The sequence below is a fragment of the Poecilia latipinna genome, unplaced genomic scaffold, assembly GCF_001443285.1.
Source record: "Poecilia latipinna isolate Pla-1442-1.1 unplaced genomic scaffold, P_latipinna-1.0 Scaffold703, whole genome shotgun sequence".
In the NCBI taxonomy this organism is placed as follows: domain Eukaryota; kingdom Metazoa; phylum Chordata; class Actinopteri; order Cyprinodontiformes; family Poeciliidae; genus Poecilia; species Poecilia latipinna.
In genome coordinates, this window is record NW_015113319.1 from 179579 (window position 1) to 196020 (window position 16442).

Here is a 16442-nt window from a genome sequence, read left to right on the forward strand (position 1 = left end):
AGCAACTAGATATTTTCTAAATAGGTTCACTGATGATAGCACACAGTTTCTATTTTCCGTTTTGGAAACTTTATAAAAGGTTATTTTACTTAATAAAATGCTGAATCTGAATGCTTTAGAAGGAGGTCAACCGCAGAGTCAAGTTTTCCACATCAAAGATTTCTGAACCTATTTCACATCGGTATTTTTGGAGTTATTTAGGTAAATATTAGTGTTTTTCTGTCAAAAGGCAAAAAAAATAAAATAAAAAGACCAGCCAACCTAAAAATAAACCATTAATTGTTGTCAAAAGCATATATGACCATCTACTCAAAATTAAAACAATAATTACTTGCATGTCACGTAACGTCCTTGAATATCAGCAACTCGGACCATGTGTCTGTATTTTTCCAGGTCTTTTTCCATGTTATGTTAATAGATAATGCCTGTATTGTTTTACATATGATTGAGGTCAATGTAGCAGGGGAAAATAAAAGAAAAAAGCATATGATATTTTTGTCACTTTTTTAATGTAATACACCACAGGAAGCTTTGTGGCTGGCTGTGATTTGAGCACGTTGTATTTCAACATAGTGTTTCTACCTTCCATGGGTGCAGTTTAAAGAAAATAATGTCTTGAACCCATCTTTTTGTTTTGACAACTAATCAATATCACTTTTCAGTCTTTTTTTTTTTTTTTAACTGAACTGGTTGCAGTTCAGTTTGAAGGTTCAGTTGAAGCATTCAGAAAATGCCCATTCTGTTTGCTTAACCGTTTGGGAAGTAGTTGTGTGTATGCGCTTGTGTGAGTGAAGGAGCTGTTTGTTACTGTGATTGGTCTGGATCGCTTTACACAAAGGACTAGAAGATTTCTGGTTCAGGAAACAATGAAGTTTAGAAAGCTGCCACAGAGATAAATGTGCCAGCACAGTCAACCACAGCTAATGTGGCGTATGGCAGCCAAGTGTCACAACAAGATCAAATTCGGTAAACTGAGAAAAGCCATGCCAAGCCATTAGATTAAGGCAACCTTTCCAACCTTTTCCAAACCCAAAATCGTTTTTCTGGCCCCACTTAGCCACCTTCCTGTCATTTCTCTGATGCTCTGTTGCAGTTCCACCTTCATCCTGTGTCCTGCCTTTTTCACACTTTTCTGTCACTGAGGTAATTATGGCTCGAGCAGTGGGAGAGATTTGGAGCTGGAGGGCTAGGCATTGACCAGCTCTTTGATTTGTGAGTCTCTCCCCTTTCTCCATCTATGATTTCTAGGTCACCTGGCAGAAATCTGAAAATGACAGAAATGTTGGTAGCTCATAAGAAATCAAACAAGTAAAAACTGCTTTACAGCTTCCCAGTTGTTCCTGCAGGAAAATCAATGTTTTCCTTAACACTAAAGCAAAATGGTCTGGCTTCTGTGCAGCAGTAAATGCAGAGCGTGTGCTGCTAATGATAAAGCAGACGATATCTAATCTTGGGACCACTGCTGAATTCAGTTCACTTGTATCAGACCAATTCATAACAAATGTTATTTCAAGGTATTTTACAGGTTAAATTTGTACCCAGTTCACTCATAACTCTGTTAATCCAGTTAATTTTATTACAATCACAGGAACCATTTCTGATCTACATTCATGCTCCCCATTTCAACTAAAATGATAATAGACTCTAGTCAAATTCGACTAATTGGTTGGTAAAAAGTTAGCTATTAAAGGAATCCCAGTCATTTGCAATAATTTGTTGACTCAAGTAATCTCTAATCTTGAACATGCAAGTGTTCACGGTGGAGGCAAGCTACTCGTTTTAACAAGAAGAAACCTCCAGCAGAACAAAGCTCAGTAAGGGAGAATCTGAGTTACAGGCTAGGGGATTGAAATGGGGAACAGAGAAAAATGTAGACACATACAGAGTCAAGGCTTCTTTCAACTAGAAATAAAAAAATAGTTAATAGTAGCAATAACGTTTTCAAAGGTTTTCTCAGGTAAAGATACAGCTACAACATGTAAGAACTGATCTAAGTGTGCTTTTTGCAGAAAAAAAAGAATCAGAGCACACTGTTGGTGGCAGCAATAGTTCAGTGAAGAACTCCATGTAGGAAAAACAATCCATGAAACACATATGCACTGAGTGCTTTCTACAGGACACAGAGAGTACACGGTAGCAGTTGATATATGTTTGACTTCCTCCATGAAAGACGCATAGCTAAACAGATAAGCACTGAGTCAAAATACAGTAATTTCTACAAGAATGGAAACCAAAGAGACTACATGAAGTAAAACAACAGCAATGGCTCTCTCTGACTCTGACCAAAAAATAAATGCAGATAAACACATAAGCAGTGTGCAAGGAATGCTTTCAAAGGGAAAGAAAATCAAAGGAAGTAGTCAGTGTTAATGACACCAATAGCTCTGCCAAACACTTCACCCAGCAGAAGGAAAGAACTATAGTCAGAAGTAATAAGCTGGGAGTACTTTCTGTAGAAGAGGAAATCAAAACGAACACGAACGTTAACTGCAACAATGACTGTAACAATGACGGTGAAGAGAAATGCAGCTAAAACCAGGAGGACTGAATCCGGACTATGGCAAAGAAAAAAAAAAAAAAAAGGCAGTACAGAAGGGTAATGCCAGTGATGACACCCAGGAAAGATACAAGGCTAAGCAAAGGAGTACAAAGCTGAGTCTTTTCTTCAAAAAGATTGTTTGTTATAACCATTCCTTGACAAAAACAACAAACTCCCAATAAGTACTAACAATCACCTGGAGGCATGATGGTGAATTTATTTATGGGTGTTATTTAATCTCATTGTGGCATCATGACATATGGGGAAGTTAAATCATACATTAGAGGGTATTTGTATTAATGGCATTGGAGGAGAGACAATCACAAGATTGAGAGCTCAGTTTACTCATCTATACTGTTAGAAAGAGTAAGAGAAAACACTTTTTGTTTTTCATTAAATATGGTGAAAAAGTTATTTTTTCATAAACATTTTTTTAATGCTTTTGTAAAATGCAGGTAATCCTCTTTTACTTCTCTAGTTCCCCTTTTAGCTTCCGATATGAACTTGACCCAGTACTTTTAAGTCAGAGTGGGTAACCATCAGGGGAAGAAGTAAGAATTTGATCTGCTTTGCCCCCTGGTTTGCTGTTTCTGCTAAGCTAAGCCACAAAGATAAATACCAAGCTGTAGACACATTGCCTTTGCTATCTTTAAAATTTGTAAAGTCTTAGCTGCCAGCAAAGTGCAAGCAATGTTCTGTTGTTTTCTGCAAAAGCAAGCGCAAAAGGTATAAAGTATTTTCTCTGTCTCTCTCTCTTCCGTTCTTTCCCTTTCTATTTTCCTTTCTTTCTCCTTTTCTCTCTCTCTTTCTTTTTCCTTTCTTTCTTTCTTTCTCTTTCTTTCCTTCTTTTCTTCCTTCCTTTCTCTTTTACTTTCTTCCTTTCAGTGATAATTCATCAGGTTTTTCCAGTTCAGTTGCCAAGGAGAGACCCAGAAGAGACCCATTGAACAACATATCAAACACTAACTGTTGCTCTCGGACACCAGACTTTAGTGATTAAGCACAAAATTAGCCTAATTAACTGTTTTGCTGCCGTCCATTATATATATACTTTACAGTACCATCAAACTGGCGTATTCTATTATAGTAGTAAATTGAGTTTGTACCCATATTCATTCATAAGTTATAGCATACCACAGTAACTGTATTTCAAAAAAGAAATTTGCTTTATTTAAATTAATGAGCCTTGTGGCATTGATGCCACTAATTTACCTGCACTGTGGAGACTGAGTATAGCAGTGAAACTAATATTAGCATAACTATGGATATTAATATATTTCATATGTAAAGTGTAAAGTTTGGGTAAATTTTTGAAAGCCTTTGACATCTGTGTCCTTCTCTCCTTCATTATGTGCTGGCAGATTTTGCATCTTGATTTAATTTTGAAATTTGTGTTCTCAATAAACTATTTTTAACTTACTGGCTTGTTTATTGTGTGCTTCCGATGCTTTACATTCAGTGATTACTGTAACATGTTGCTTAGAAATGTGATAATCCAGTAGCATGATACTCCAGTAATATAACATTCTAGTATGACCACTTCTTTTTTAGGAACAAGTACTCTAATGTATTATGTAACCTACCTGTGCCACAGTGCAGTACTACATTTTACCAGATGGCAGTATGGAGGTACAGCGCACAGCTTTGTAGTGTAACCGCTCTTCTTGTCTAATTGCGCAATGACTGCAGAGTCTGTTCTGTGGCAGTGTAGCAGCGACACAAGCAGATTACGCAGTAAATTTCACAGTGCGGCACTCGTCCACACTGCCATCCAGCAAAATAAATACAAAGCAGCTAGCAGCACAATGTAAGCCAACAATGCAGGAAAGAGAGGTGCACGTTTCTAGCTGGAAATACCATCACTATTTTGGGTTTGTGTCAGTGAATGATGACAATATTATGGCTTCCTGTACACTCTGTACTGGTGACAAGGTTTTATCTAGCTTCAAAAACACTCCATCAAATTTGAAGAAGCACTTTGAGCCACAGTACAGCTCATGTAATCTTAAAAAGAAAGTTCCACTGGTACAAATCAGAGATATGTGACTAACAAAGGAGCTTCCACAACACCTTAGCAACACAAGCTGCACTTCTGTGCAAAACACAAAAAACAAGTTTTTGTTTTTTTTTCATTTATTTTTTTTTAAATAAAAAGTATCAATTTTCCGTTATGTCAAAAAATATTATTTTTATTTCATATTTTATAAAAACGCATTACATCCAGCGGCTGGATTCATGATCATTAACATTGTGCAAGCTCAAGCCAAATAAAACTAGCACTAATTTCACTTCACGGGTTAAAACTGAATTCATTCATGCTCAGAATTAACATTTAAATATTCTGAAATGAATTTCCTCTCTCAGCATGAGTCAGTGGTTGTTCATTCATTTTTAAATGATATAAAGCCTTTAAAAACCTAGATATCAAATGATTTTTTTTTTAGTGACACTGTCACAGCAAAACAATGTCTTACTGCTGTGTCAAATGCTACAGTTGCTGTTTCAAGGTCAGGTTCTTAGAGTCTAAACACTGCATGTGTGTCTTGAAATGTTCACTTTGAGCAACATTTAACTGCCTTATTAATCAAACTCTAAGCACTTATTAAGCTATGCATGATTGGAGATCTTCCCCATCATATTTTCCAACATTGAAATCAACATCTCATTTACAAACTTTTACACTGTAGCTTTTAGAGCAGTGCTAAACAGCAGATGTATTCTGTCCCATTATGTTCATTTCAAATATTTGTGTGCCTAATAATTGTTTACACCACAAATATAAGGATAAGAAACCGAACCACCAATTTAAAAATCCTACACATTTCTTCAATTGCTTTTTCACATCTTGTTAATGGTACTCTAGCTCAATATGTGCTCTTCCTGCTATGCTCAAGTTCAAGCATATGCTCCTTCGGAAGTCATACAGATTTTATAATGTAGGGCTTTCTGTTGCTTCACAGATATGAAATAAAAATGAAGCTAAATTAATTTTAATCTAAACTTGTCAGAAAATAATAATTTCTCAAAACATTTATTTTCCTGCCATCTCTAAAATACATATTAGTAAATCAAATAATCAACCCTCTCTTCAGCATTTATGACGTTGGTTCAGCTGCTTACTTTTCATCTTCCAGCGTTATGAAGTTTATCAACGAGATTTCTCTCCATCTCTGTGACTTGGTGGATGTGTGATGGATCGTTCTGCTTAATTTCCATATCGAGTTTCATCTCCCATTTCTCTTTCATATTTAGGCAGAGTACTTATCATTAAGGTTTAATAATGCTGAAATTGTGCCCGTATAACTTCACTTTTAAGCTTTGATTAGGATGTGGATCACACCATTCACCTCCTTGGAGGGATTTGATCAGATTTGTTTCTGTAATAGTCTCTTAACTGAAAAAAAAATGTGAAAGTTTCCTTATTATATTTTTATTTGGGAACTCTAAAACCTACATAATTTTCTTTCTGGACTTTTAGACTGTTATGCTTTGGCTTTTTTCCAGTGCTCCTTATGCTAACTTAGAAACAACCTATGAGAGCCTGGAGGCGTGTCTTAATGCTTCTTAATCACAATCTTGTGTGTCACTGCTCATCCCCTTTTTTCTCGGCCTTGCTCTCTGGTACCGCTACAGATCCTGTAGTGAATGTTCAGGCTAGTTAGCGTAGCCACCGATGACGCCAGATTAATGATTTTTCTGTAACGCTAAATTGGTTTCATGAGCGTATTTAGCAAATATGTTGACAGTGTTAAGATCCACCTTCTGGCTCTGATTGGTTGTTTTTGGTCGGGACCGGTCCATTTCTTCAGGCTCCAATAATAGGTCAGGAAGGAGCCATCAGGAGGAGATCGATCTCTTCACAGATTGTCTCATAAACATACTGTCACGACATGGTGACAATTTTAACAAATGTGTAAAACCTATTCTTTCAAAAAGTTGCATACTTCAGCTTTATTGCAAAAAATTTGCTATAAATGTTTTTTTTTTTTTTTTGCTTGAATTAAAATCTTCATTGGTATAGTCAGGGGTTGAATTGCAATCTGTCAAATTAACAGACTGAATTCAGATTTTTCCATTCATTTAAAGAAATCCCAGTCAAATATGGACAACATTCCATTAACGCAACTGGTGTATTTATTTATCAAGGTTATTAGAGTTGCACAAATAAACAACAAATTGTATGCTTATGTGTCTTCCAATCTTTAACTGAGAACAAAATCCATTATTTCTTGTCACTACAGCACCAAGGTGCTCCACTGTTCCTTTGCTCTCATAACAGCTTTATATCCAAGGCCCCGAGATCTTAAACAAACATATAGCTTATTAATAGAATTTATGTGCCATATACCATCTAGTCGGGGTCGGGCTGCCTAATTACCTCACAAGCTGAATAATATTGGTGTGCTTTATTAATGTCCCATGGTATTGCTAGGGACAACCAATAAATACAGCTCTGGGGATTCTACCAAATGAAATGTGAATATTTCAGTCTTTTAATGAAGCACTACCAATGCACTCCACATGCACCCTTATTTAAAAATGCTCATGATCCTTCAAAGGCATATTACACAAAGAGCGGGTAAGTGATGGTAGCCAAATTGCCTTTTAAAATTGAGAAGTTCCTAAGCCACCTTGGTCCCCTGACTTGCAAGAAAACCTGCAAGAGCATATACAGATAAGATTCAGTGCACCTTTTTATCTTTCAGTAAATAATGTTATTGTTCGCTAGGTGAACTTAATGAGCACCTTGGGGCCTTTGGGGACTTTCAAACCATCTTATCCCAAAGGGAAAAACAAGGAACTTTGCATTAGAGACTTTGGCATTTTCAGCAGTGGGTTAGAACATCATATTCCCCGTCTCCAGTTTCTCTCACCTTTCATTTGAACATAATGGAAAATCAAACATCATTATCAGAACATGGAGCCATAAAAGACAAATGTATGTGTTACTGCTCACACTCTGTTTTCCTCAGTTCTTTATGGCTTCCCTAAGGAGATGTTCAGGCTTCTTGCAGATCGGCCATAAATCCTAAACTTAGTCCCTTTTTTTTATCACAATGGGAAGATGGCTGTCTGGCTGAAGACTGAATGTGGCTCAGAGCTGGATAGAGACCTATATGACAGGCCCCACTGAGGACTGAATAGACAGCATCGTCTGATGAATGATCTGCCTGCTTTTTAATCACAAAGCACACACTTCAAGAGGGACATCAACAAAAGTGAATGTGGCAGAGTAGGATGAGTGCAGGGATCTCAGTGTATCTGATGGCTTTTTGTGGTGTATCAGTGAAAGTCCAGCTCACAAGCTTCTCTGCTCAGTCAAGAAAGCTGACATTTGTCTACCTTTAGTTATGTACTAAATTTTGCCATGTGTCACTTTTCTTGTAAAGTCAGTCAGTTTAGTGTTGTGACAGATATTCAGCTGTGTTTGAATGCACTCACATGACAAGCCAGACTAATGTAGTGTGCTTGTGTTGAACTGTAGAACATAGTAACTCTTATTTAATTTGATTCAGTTCTGCATACACTGCCCTGCTGTTGCCAGGGTGCCAAATGTGTGCAAAGTAGACAGCAAAAATTGCCGGGCTTTCCCCCCTTCCATTTAACTCATGTTTACTAAAATACAATGCGAGTGCCTATTTTAAGAAATTACTGGCTTCCAAATTAAGAATTTTTAAAATACAACAGCATTTCGTTCTGGTGAAATGTTTCTCCCTGGGCTAGATTTTTAGCAAACCATAATTTAAAAGAGTGCATTTAAAAGAACCTCTTTTTTTTGTCAATAAATACCAGATGTTATTTTGAGTCCCATTTAACATTCAGATGTCAAATGTGATTCTTAATAGTCAGAGCAGATACTTGTGTCAATGGAAAAAAGGTGACCCTAAGTACATCCTTCAATGGCTGCACATTGATGAGTTGAAAGAAGCAAATTTGTCCTTCAAAGCCTGTTATTATTTGAGCAAGCTGCTGCAATGTACAAAGCACAGTGAGCCCAAAGCATGGGTTGCATTTGCTCTCTACACTCCAGTGCAAAATGAGACTAGTCAAGCCTTAATGTAACCAGCATAGCTGGATAAAAATCTATACAAACTCAATTATGAATCAATTTGAGTTTGTGTCAGACAGTCTGGTGCCAACAGAGTGGATTTTTTATTAACTTATGGTCTGGGAAGAATGAAACACTTTTCATTTGTGTACTTCAGTATGTTGCTTCATGATTCAGAGGAAGGGTGTTCACACTTTGTCTTGGATGGATCTCAGATGGGGACCAGCTTGAGCTGCTCAATGTTGTGAAGTAGCATACATAGCCTTGACAATGTTTCTTATGACTTTTTACATATTGGCAGGATAATGTATTGGGATTTTTGTGTAACAGACAACCAAAACGTAGCACATAAATGTGTTCGAGCAGAGAATAAAAAAAATAATAAAAAATCTCTAAAATGTTGCATTTTTGCTGTAATTACAATGACAGTTCTGTTGTGTCTGTAGAAGCACAAGTATAGCTAGGGAAATTTTTGCCCATTCGTCTCCATAAAAAGTCCAAGTTCATTCACATCACATGCTCAATAAATTTATAGATATATGCACATCAATTAAATGTCCTGCTGAGGATTTGCACTTCAGGGCCATTATCGTGCTGAAAGGTGAGCCTTCAACGCTGTCTCAATTGTTCTGCAGCCTCTGCCTTTCGTCCAGCATGCCTTGTATTTAGTGTTGTCCGTCTTCTCATAACTTCTGACCAACTCCTTTGTACTTGCTAAAGAAAAGCTTCCCCTTAGCATGATTCGTCCACTACCATATTGTATAATCAAGATGGCGTGTTCACGGTGTTTTTGTATTAGTTTTCTGCCAAACAAATTTTTACATGTGGGCCAAAAAAAACAACTCAGTTTTGGTCTCCTCTGACTATACTTAGATTCACATTTGCTAAATGTACAACATTGCTTTCTTCACGACACGCCTACATGATTTGTGCTGTGCACAGCTAATAGTAATATGGATCTCTGCAGCTGCTCTAGAGTTACCACAACGCTTTTTTAGTTCCTTTTCCAAGTGATGCTCTTCTTTCAGTTTGAGTGGAATAAACATGCTTTGGTAGAATTGCACTGTGCTTTTTTTGATTTTCCTATGATGAACTGAACAGTATTCCATGAGATGTCCAAAGTGTTATAACCTTTCTCTGCTTTAAACCTCTCCACAGTAACATGAGTTTTCCTTAACCTTCATTTAAATGATTATTCAGGAATACTCTCCTTTTGACCTGTGAGGTGAGGCCTTCTCAAAAATATGTATTTTTTTTTTTATATGGAGTTTTTATTTAGCATTATGTAGGCTCTAAATATTTTTGGTCCAATGTAAACAATTTAGGTGGAGCAGAACACAAATGCATGCTACACTTGTCTGGTTTTTATTTCAGGAAGCTCTTAAAAAATATCCATCCTTTTCAATTGAGCTCAAAATTCATAGTTGTCAGATAAAACCCAAATAAAATACCCTTGAGTTTGTTGTTGTCGTGTAAAAAAATTTGCTAAAGTTCCAAGAGGCATGTATACTTTGTCAAGGTTCAGCATTTCCTTTAGTGTCTTTGACTTCACTGTTTACCATTGTCAAAGCAGAGACATAATGAAACCGAGACAGCAGGAGGCAGGATGTAGCTCAACAGTTGATTGAATAATTAAAGTTAAAACCCTCCCACACTGATTCATATTACCCCATTACTGAGAAACGTTTCAGTTCATATGCATTTTACCCAGCACCCCCACTGTCCTGTTCTAGCATGTCAAACTGGGTCACAGACTTGAATGCATTAATTCTCACATTTTATTCTGTGTGAACCTTGACTGCTTCAGATGTTAGCATGCTGAGAGTTAGTTTCCAGACTAGTTTTACCACAAAGAAACATTTCTTCATCTATTAGACAATAATCTGTGTTTGTTAAATGTCTGAGTAAGGTTTTTATATGCTCTCACTTGACAAATAGCTGCCATTTTGGAGAGTCCCTCACTCTGCACCTGTCATACCCCGAGTTGTTATTGATTTGAGAAAGCCAGCCAGGTGGTGAATAGGATTTTCCATGGAGTGTAGTTTCTCATTGAACATAGACAGATTGTGCACACACTCTCATGTGTCAGTGCAGGAATAACAGCTGAGTCTTGAATAAACTGAGATCTAATAGTCAGGGGGACGACCCAGCATTACAATCAATCTGTCAATCATTGTCCTTCAGGTCATTATCATGGGCTTGTTGACTGTATTATAACTGGTCCACCTACTTTGTGTTAGTGTGTGTGTGTGTTGAGTGGCAAAAAAAAAAAAAAATGTCATTCTTTGTCCCATTGGTTCCATTAAAAGCTGCCCTACAGTAGTTTGTCCATTTGCTAAAAATTCTTGGCCTGTCCCTTAAGGTGAAATAAAATACTAAAGAATGATACAGCAGTAGTTGACCAAGTCCCCCACCGTCCCCAGTATTTACACCTTGGGTGAGATGACCTCTCATTAGCAAGAAAGTGGGTCATATAGGAGCTGGTGGTTTTCAGGTCTTGAGCGAGAAAAGCTCTGCATCCTTCATACTGGGAAATAAAACAACCCTCTTGGTAGTCATTTACTATCTTGCTGCCAAGAGTAGAGTCATTAATTGGAAATGGTGTGGAATGCTTGGCTTGGCATATTCTTCCAAGCCTACTTAGAACGAAGGTTTTCACAGCCAATAAACTCAGGCAAATATGATTGAAAAGTATGCCATGTCGAAGACAGGTATAATTGTGGCAATAGTAGGTGGTTGGCTGGAGGAACATTATTTTTCTACAATAAAATCTTTCCTTTTCCTACATGTTAACCATTTTTGTGCTTCGTTTTCCTCTCCTGTTGTTAAAAAATTACAACTGCCCTGTTGAGGTGTCTTGAAGATGATTATCCTGTGAGCCTGGACGTCTGTAACTGAACACACCCAGGGGAGCCTCATCACCCCTGCTGTAGTAGAGAAGAACAAAAAGAGCGGGGAGGGAAGAGAAGGCAGGAATTCCACTGAGCTACAACAAAGAACTCAGTCGAATATTTAAACCCCCTGCACCCATTGCACCATCGTGCTAGGTTAACCTGCTGAGCTTAAAGACAACTCGATCCTCTCCTCACCTTGGGAGCAAGTTATACTGAGGCATGCTGAGCATTGTCTGCTTACATTCGTCATCTATTGAGACAACTCATAACTAAATGAGAATTTGTATTTCCAACTCTCGCTTTCTTTGTTATTAGATGAGCCCACCCTGCCATCTTCTCTGTGCAACACAGAAGCTGCCCCTCTTCGTCTACCCCGCCCAGACAAATCCAACATTTAAAGATTTATCTCTTAAATGAGAACCTTTGGTAAACAGGCTAATCTGTTTGGCAGCACTCACAGTCATGGCTGAATAAAACATTTGACAACACTAAGCTTCTGAATCTTCCTATCTCTCTCTGGCAAAAGGCCTCTCTCTGCCTCCCTTCAGGGCTTCCTCATTGTTAATCCCACTGATCACATTCTTCTAGCTTTTTGCCATGCTGCAGGGGTGTGGCTGGACTTTTGTCTTGTCTGACAGAGAGTTCATTATGTGATTGGCGAGGAGCTAATGCAATAACACTTGTCACGTGCTACTACCGGGGCCAAGCCCAGCCATTCATGAAGCACTCCGTTCTTCCTCCTCTGCCGTCTTCCTCGTTATTGTGGAGGCAGCCTGCCACCTCTCCCGTGGCGACAGGTTCCCTCTGAGGTATTTAACCACTTGTCTTGGAAAAACCCTTTTAATTGAAATGGCCCGTTGGCTGATAAGCTTCTGGAGCTTTATCTGGGAGGAGATATAGTGGCTCGGGTCTTTTTTTGCTGGGAGGTTTTACAGTAACTAACTCCATTTCTAATAGTGTTTTCTTTTCTTCAAATCTCACTGGTGGTTTGCATCGTTTTAGGCAGCTTCTTTTTCATGCTGAGAACTTTCTGTTAGTCAGGGTGTTTCCTTCTTTTACTCTTTTCACAAAGGTGGGAAACCCATGTTTTATCTAGGTGAGGACACTGTTGCAACCTTAGAACATGTACAGTAATTTGCATCATCAAGCAAGGTTTTTTATTTTTTATTTTTTTACTTCTGCCCTTTGTACACAGAACAAAGACCTTTGGGAGATTTTAAAAGTATTCATACTCCTAAACCTATGTCAATACATCCAGAAAAGTTTGAAACATACATGCCATACAGGAATAAATAAAATATAAAGCTGTAAAGCACCAACATAAAGGAAAAAAAAAATAATAATAAAATCATTTAAATTGCAGTTTTCACCCTGTGGTTTGTACTTTAAAGTACCTATTTTTTACTTAACTTAACCAATTCTGATGATTTCTTCTTCAAAATCGCTGGATTTTCGCATTTTCCCATGCAAATGCTCAGAAGCGAAGCCGGTGAGGCAGCAGCGAGCTGAGCCTCACCTGGCATTGCGCAACTTCTCGCTAACTACGCTGCCGTTCTATGAGAGCATGCTCCTCCTGTCTGTACGCCGGCGATAAAATGGCTAAAAAACATTTAATATATCGACTGATTTTCCATAATTTCGCTTATGTATATAATGTACAGTGTTTTTTTGTCACTAACTGTGTGTATCGTGTTTTGTGTGCGGAGGAGCGATCGGAAACGGCAGAGAACAGCTTCTAGGTGAGGCAAGCAGTTCTCTTGGCTAATCGCTGGGGGCGCTCATGATCCCAGATATTGTGACTGCACAACTACAGAGTAAGACACAGTGCGCTAGTCATGGAGCTAGCCATACAGTAAATAAGTAAAGTACAGCGATATATTTATTTTTTCCTCTCTTCCGACGTCAACATGAAAGACTACATTTCTACACTTTAACAATTTTCTAAAGTGGATTTTCAATTGAAGCAGGAGATAATAACTAAAGGAAGACCAACACCGAACTGAAAGTTTTGCTTCGAGACAGTTTGATGATTCTCAAACGGAGTAGAAAAGACATGCCGAGGATAGACTTGGCTTTGGATGAACGGATATTTTTGTGCAGAATTAGCGGTCCATGGATTTCATTGACAAGTAAAGGTAAGACCGCAATAAGTTTTTGTTTTTTTTGTTTTTTTTGTTTTTGTTTTTACGAAATGTGCGTTTTGTGGGCTAAAGTTTGTATGTCTAAGTAATTCAGTAAAGTAGAAGCGGTAACTAATCTAGTTTTTTTTTTTGGTATTAAGTCCTAAAACATGAAGTGGCATTGTTGTCAGTTGCTATGGCAACGAGTCAGCTTGGCGAATATGGTCTTTCCCTTTGCTGTGGATCATAGCACAAAATCAGTACCTACATTTCTAAGTTTCACTGAGTTAACGCGGCTATGGATGACATGTAAAAGGTTAGTCTTTTTGACCCCCAGCCTTTTATGCCTGCGCAAAATTTCCGTATCTCCAATAACATACATGGTGTCTGTATAGTCGTAAGTCAGTGCCTCACCATATATAGAGTCAGGAATTGCCTCAATGAGACTGGCTTTGTAGTCATCCTGGATTTGGATTTGTTTTTGTAAAACACTGGAAAATGGACGTCATAGATTTCTAAGGTCCACACAGTAATCTAGTTTGTTAGTAGAAATGCATGCTTGCTTGCTTCATGATTGCATCTTTTGGCTACAACAAAGCACACTGCATTCCAGTCCAACTCAGCAGGTAAAATTCAATAATAATATGTGACAAGCAAAAAGCACAGTAAACAAACTCAAACGCCGTCTTACTTTCCCAGAGATGGCATGAAGATGTGCACAGTGGGATGAGCTCATGAGTACACACAACCCAAATTACTGCTTGTATGTTTAACAAAACACATTGCAGCTACCTGGGAACACAGAGTCGGGGATTTCTTTGTTTGATATTCAAACACCTTTCATGTGAGTTTGTAAACAAACTTCAGCCTCTCCAGTTGAGTTTAATTTGAAATCCATGTGATGCTGAATAAAATTTGATGAGCTCTTTCTGAGCTCCAACCCACATCACCCCTCAGGCCATGACACAAATGATTCACCCAGTGGTCATTTATAATCAACAGACTGTTCTAATCACAACCCTTTAGTGAACAAATCCATGTGACTCTCATGTACCATTTGAATTATTCATCAGTGTTTATTAGGTCCTTTCACTTACTTGTACTAATTGGAACAACTACTACTTGTGTGCCTGTTTGATAATAGTTACATTTAGGCTGTCAAGTGCATATAATGGCCATCAGGGTTCTCGTGCTTTGTATTTATGCGTAGACATTAAGGCCTATGTTTTAAAAATGCATATTTTCATGCAATGCCGGGCATATAATGTGAGTAGAAGAAAATTCCCATTGACTTCATTAAAAGGATGTTGTTTTTTTGTTTGTTTTATTTTTACTTTGAGTTATTTCTATTAATAAATTATATATAGTTTAATGAAGGATTTGTTTAATTTTTCAAAACAGTAGATCTTCAGAACATGTTTGGATAGAAACCTGGTATGGTAAAACAAAAATTGCTACTATTACTAGTTTGTATTCCGCTTTGTTTATTCTATGACAACCCTAAATGCAATGTAAGCACCCCAGTATGCAATAGCATAATCTAGATAGATAGATAGATATTGTCTTATCTGACACTACTAATTCCAAGGTCATTAACAAGCGCTCTGGTAGTTGTTGTAGGATCTTTGGCCACGCCTCCATAGCTTTCTTTCAGGAGTTTTGAAAATTTCCGCCTTCTACTTCTCCAGCACCTGTTCTGTACTGTGTGGCTTTCTTTAAATTTCTTGATACTTCTCACTCCACTTCTTGACACTTGGAAATGCTGTGTATACTCCCTGCTTTGTGAGCATCACCATTTATTTTTCTCGAGTTTAAACTCTATTCTTTTGTTTTTGACATGATGCTTTATCAAGTGACAGCTTAAACCTTTAATGAGTATCTTTTTGTGTGTGCGTATAAAGCGTAGGCCAACCTTAGCTTTACTTTGACTGATCTTTACAAAGTGAAACTGCACAAACTGTGGTTTGTGCTTTGGCTAAGTAAAATTAGGCGTTTTTTAAAGCTGAAGTATGTAACTTCTTTTTTTTATTATTATTTTTTGGTGTATTTGTTAAAGCAATTATAATGTCATGACAGTATGGAAACAGGTCATCTGTGAAAATATTGATTTCTTCCACCTCCTTCCTGAGATATTTTTGCCATCTGAAGAAAACGATGAGAGCCAAGAGGAACATCATAATGCAGTCACTCAACCTCATGTACTCGCTGCTAAATGTGGTAATGGCGGAGAAAGAACTTATAGTTACAAAAAAACTGTTTACTCACCATCATCAGTGGATATGTAAACTAGTCTGAGCATTCACAACGATGGGGTAAAGCTGTAGTGGTAGTAGAGAGCAAGAAGACACGGAGAAGGGTGATGAAAAGCGCCACATGAGATTGTGATTAACAGCTTTAAGACCCACCTCCTGGCTCTGATTGGTTGTTTCTGGGAACACTGGGAAAGGGCAAAGGACCTCGATTTTTTTTTCCCACAGATTAGGTGTCTCATACCATCCTGTCATGACATAGGGAAAGTTTCAACAAGTATGTAAAAAAATTCAAAATAAATGTTACATACTGCAGCTTTAAGGTGGCTAATAATTTTGACGGTGTTTTTGTTGTTTTTTGTGAAAGAATTTGCTTTCTATGTGCAAAGAATTTAATGGAAGCCTCCAAAATAAAAACTAGGATGTTTGGAAAAGCTGTATAAAAAAATATAATTTATCTGTTCAACAGAAGGTGAGCAGTTTGATAATTAAAAAAAAAATACTTTTATACAGTGGGTTAATAATTTTGACCTCGACTGTAGATGATAATTTTAAACAAAAAAACTGATGTCATAGTTACAAAATATTATA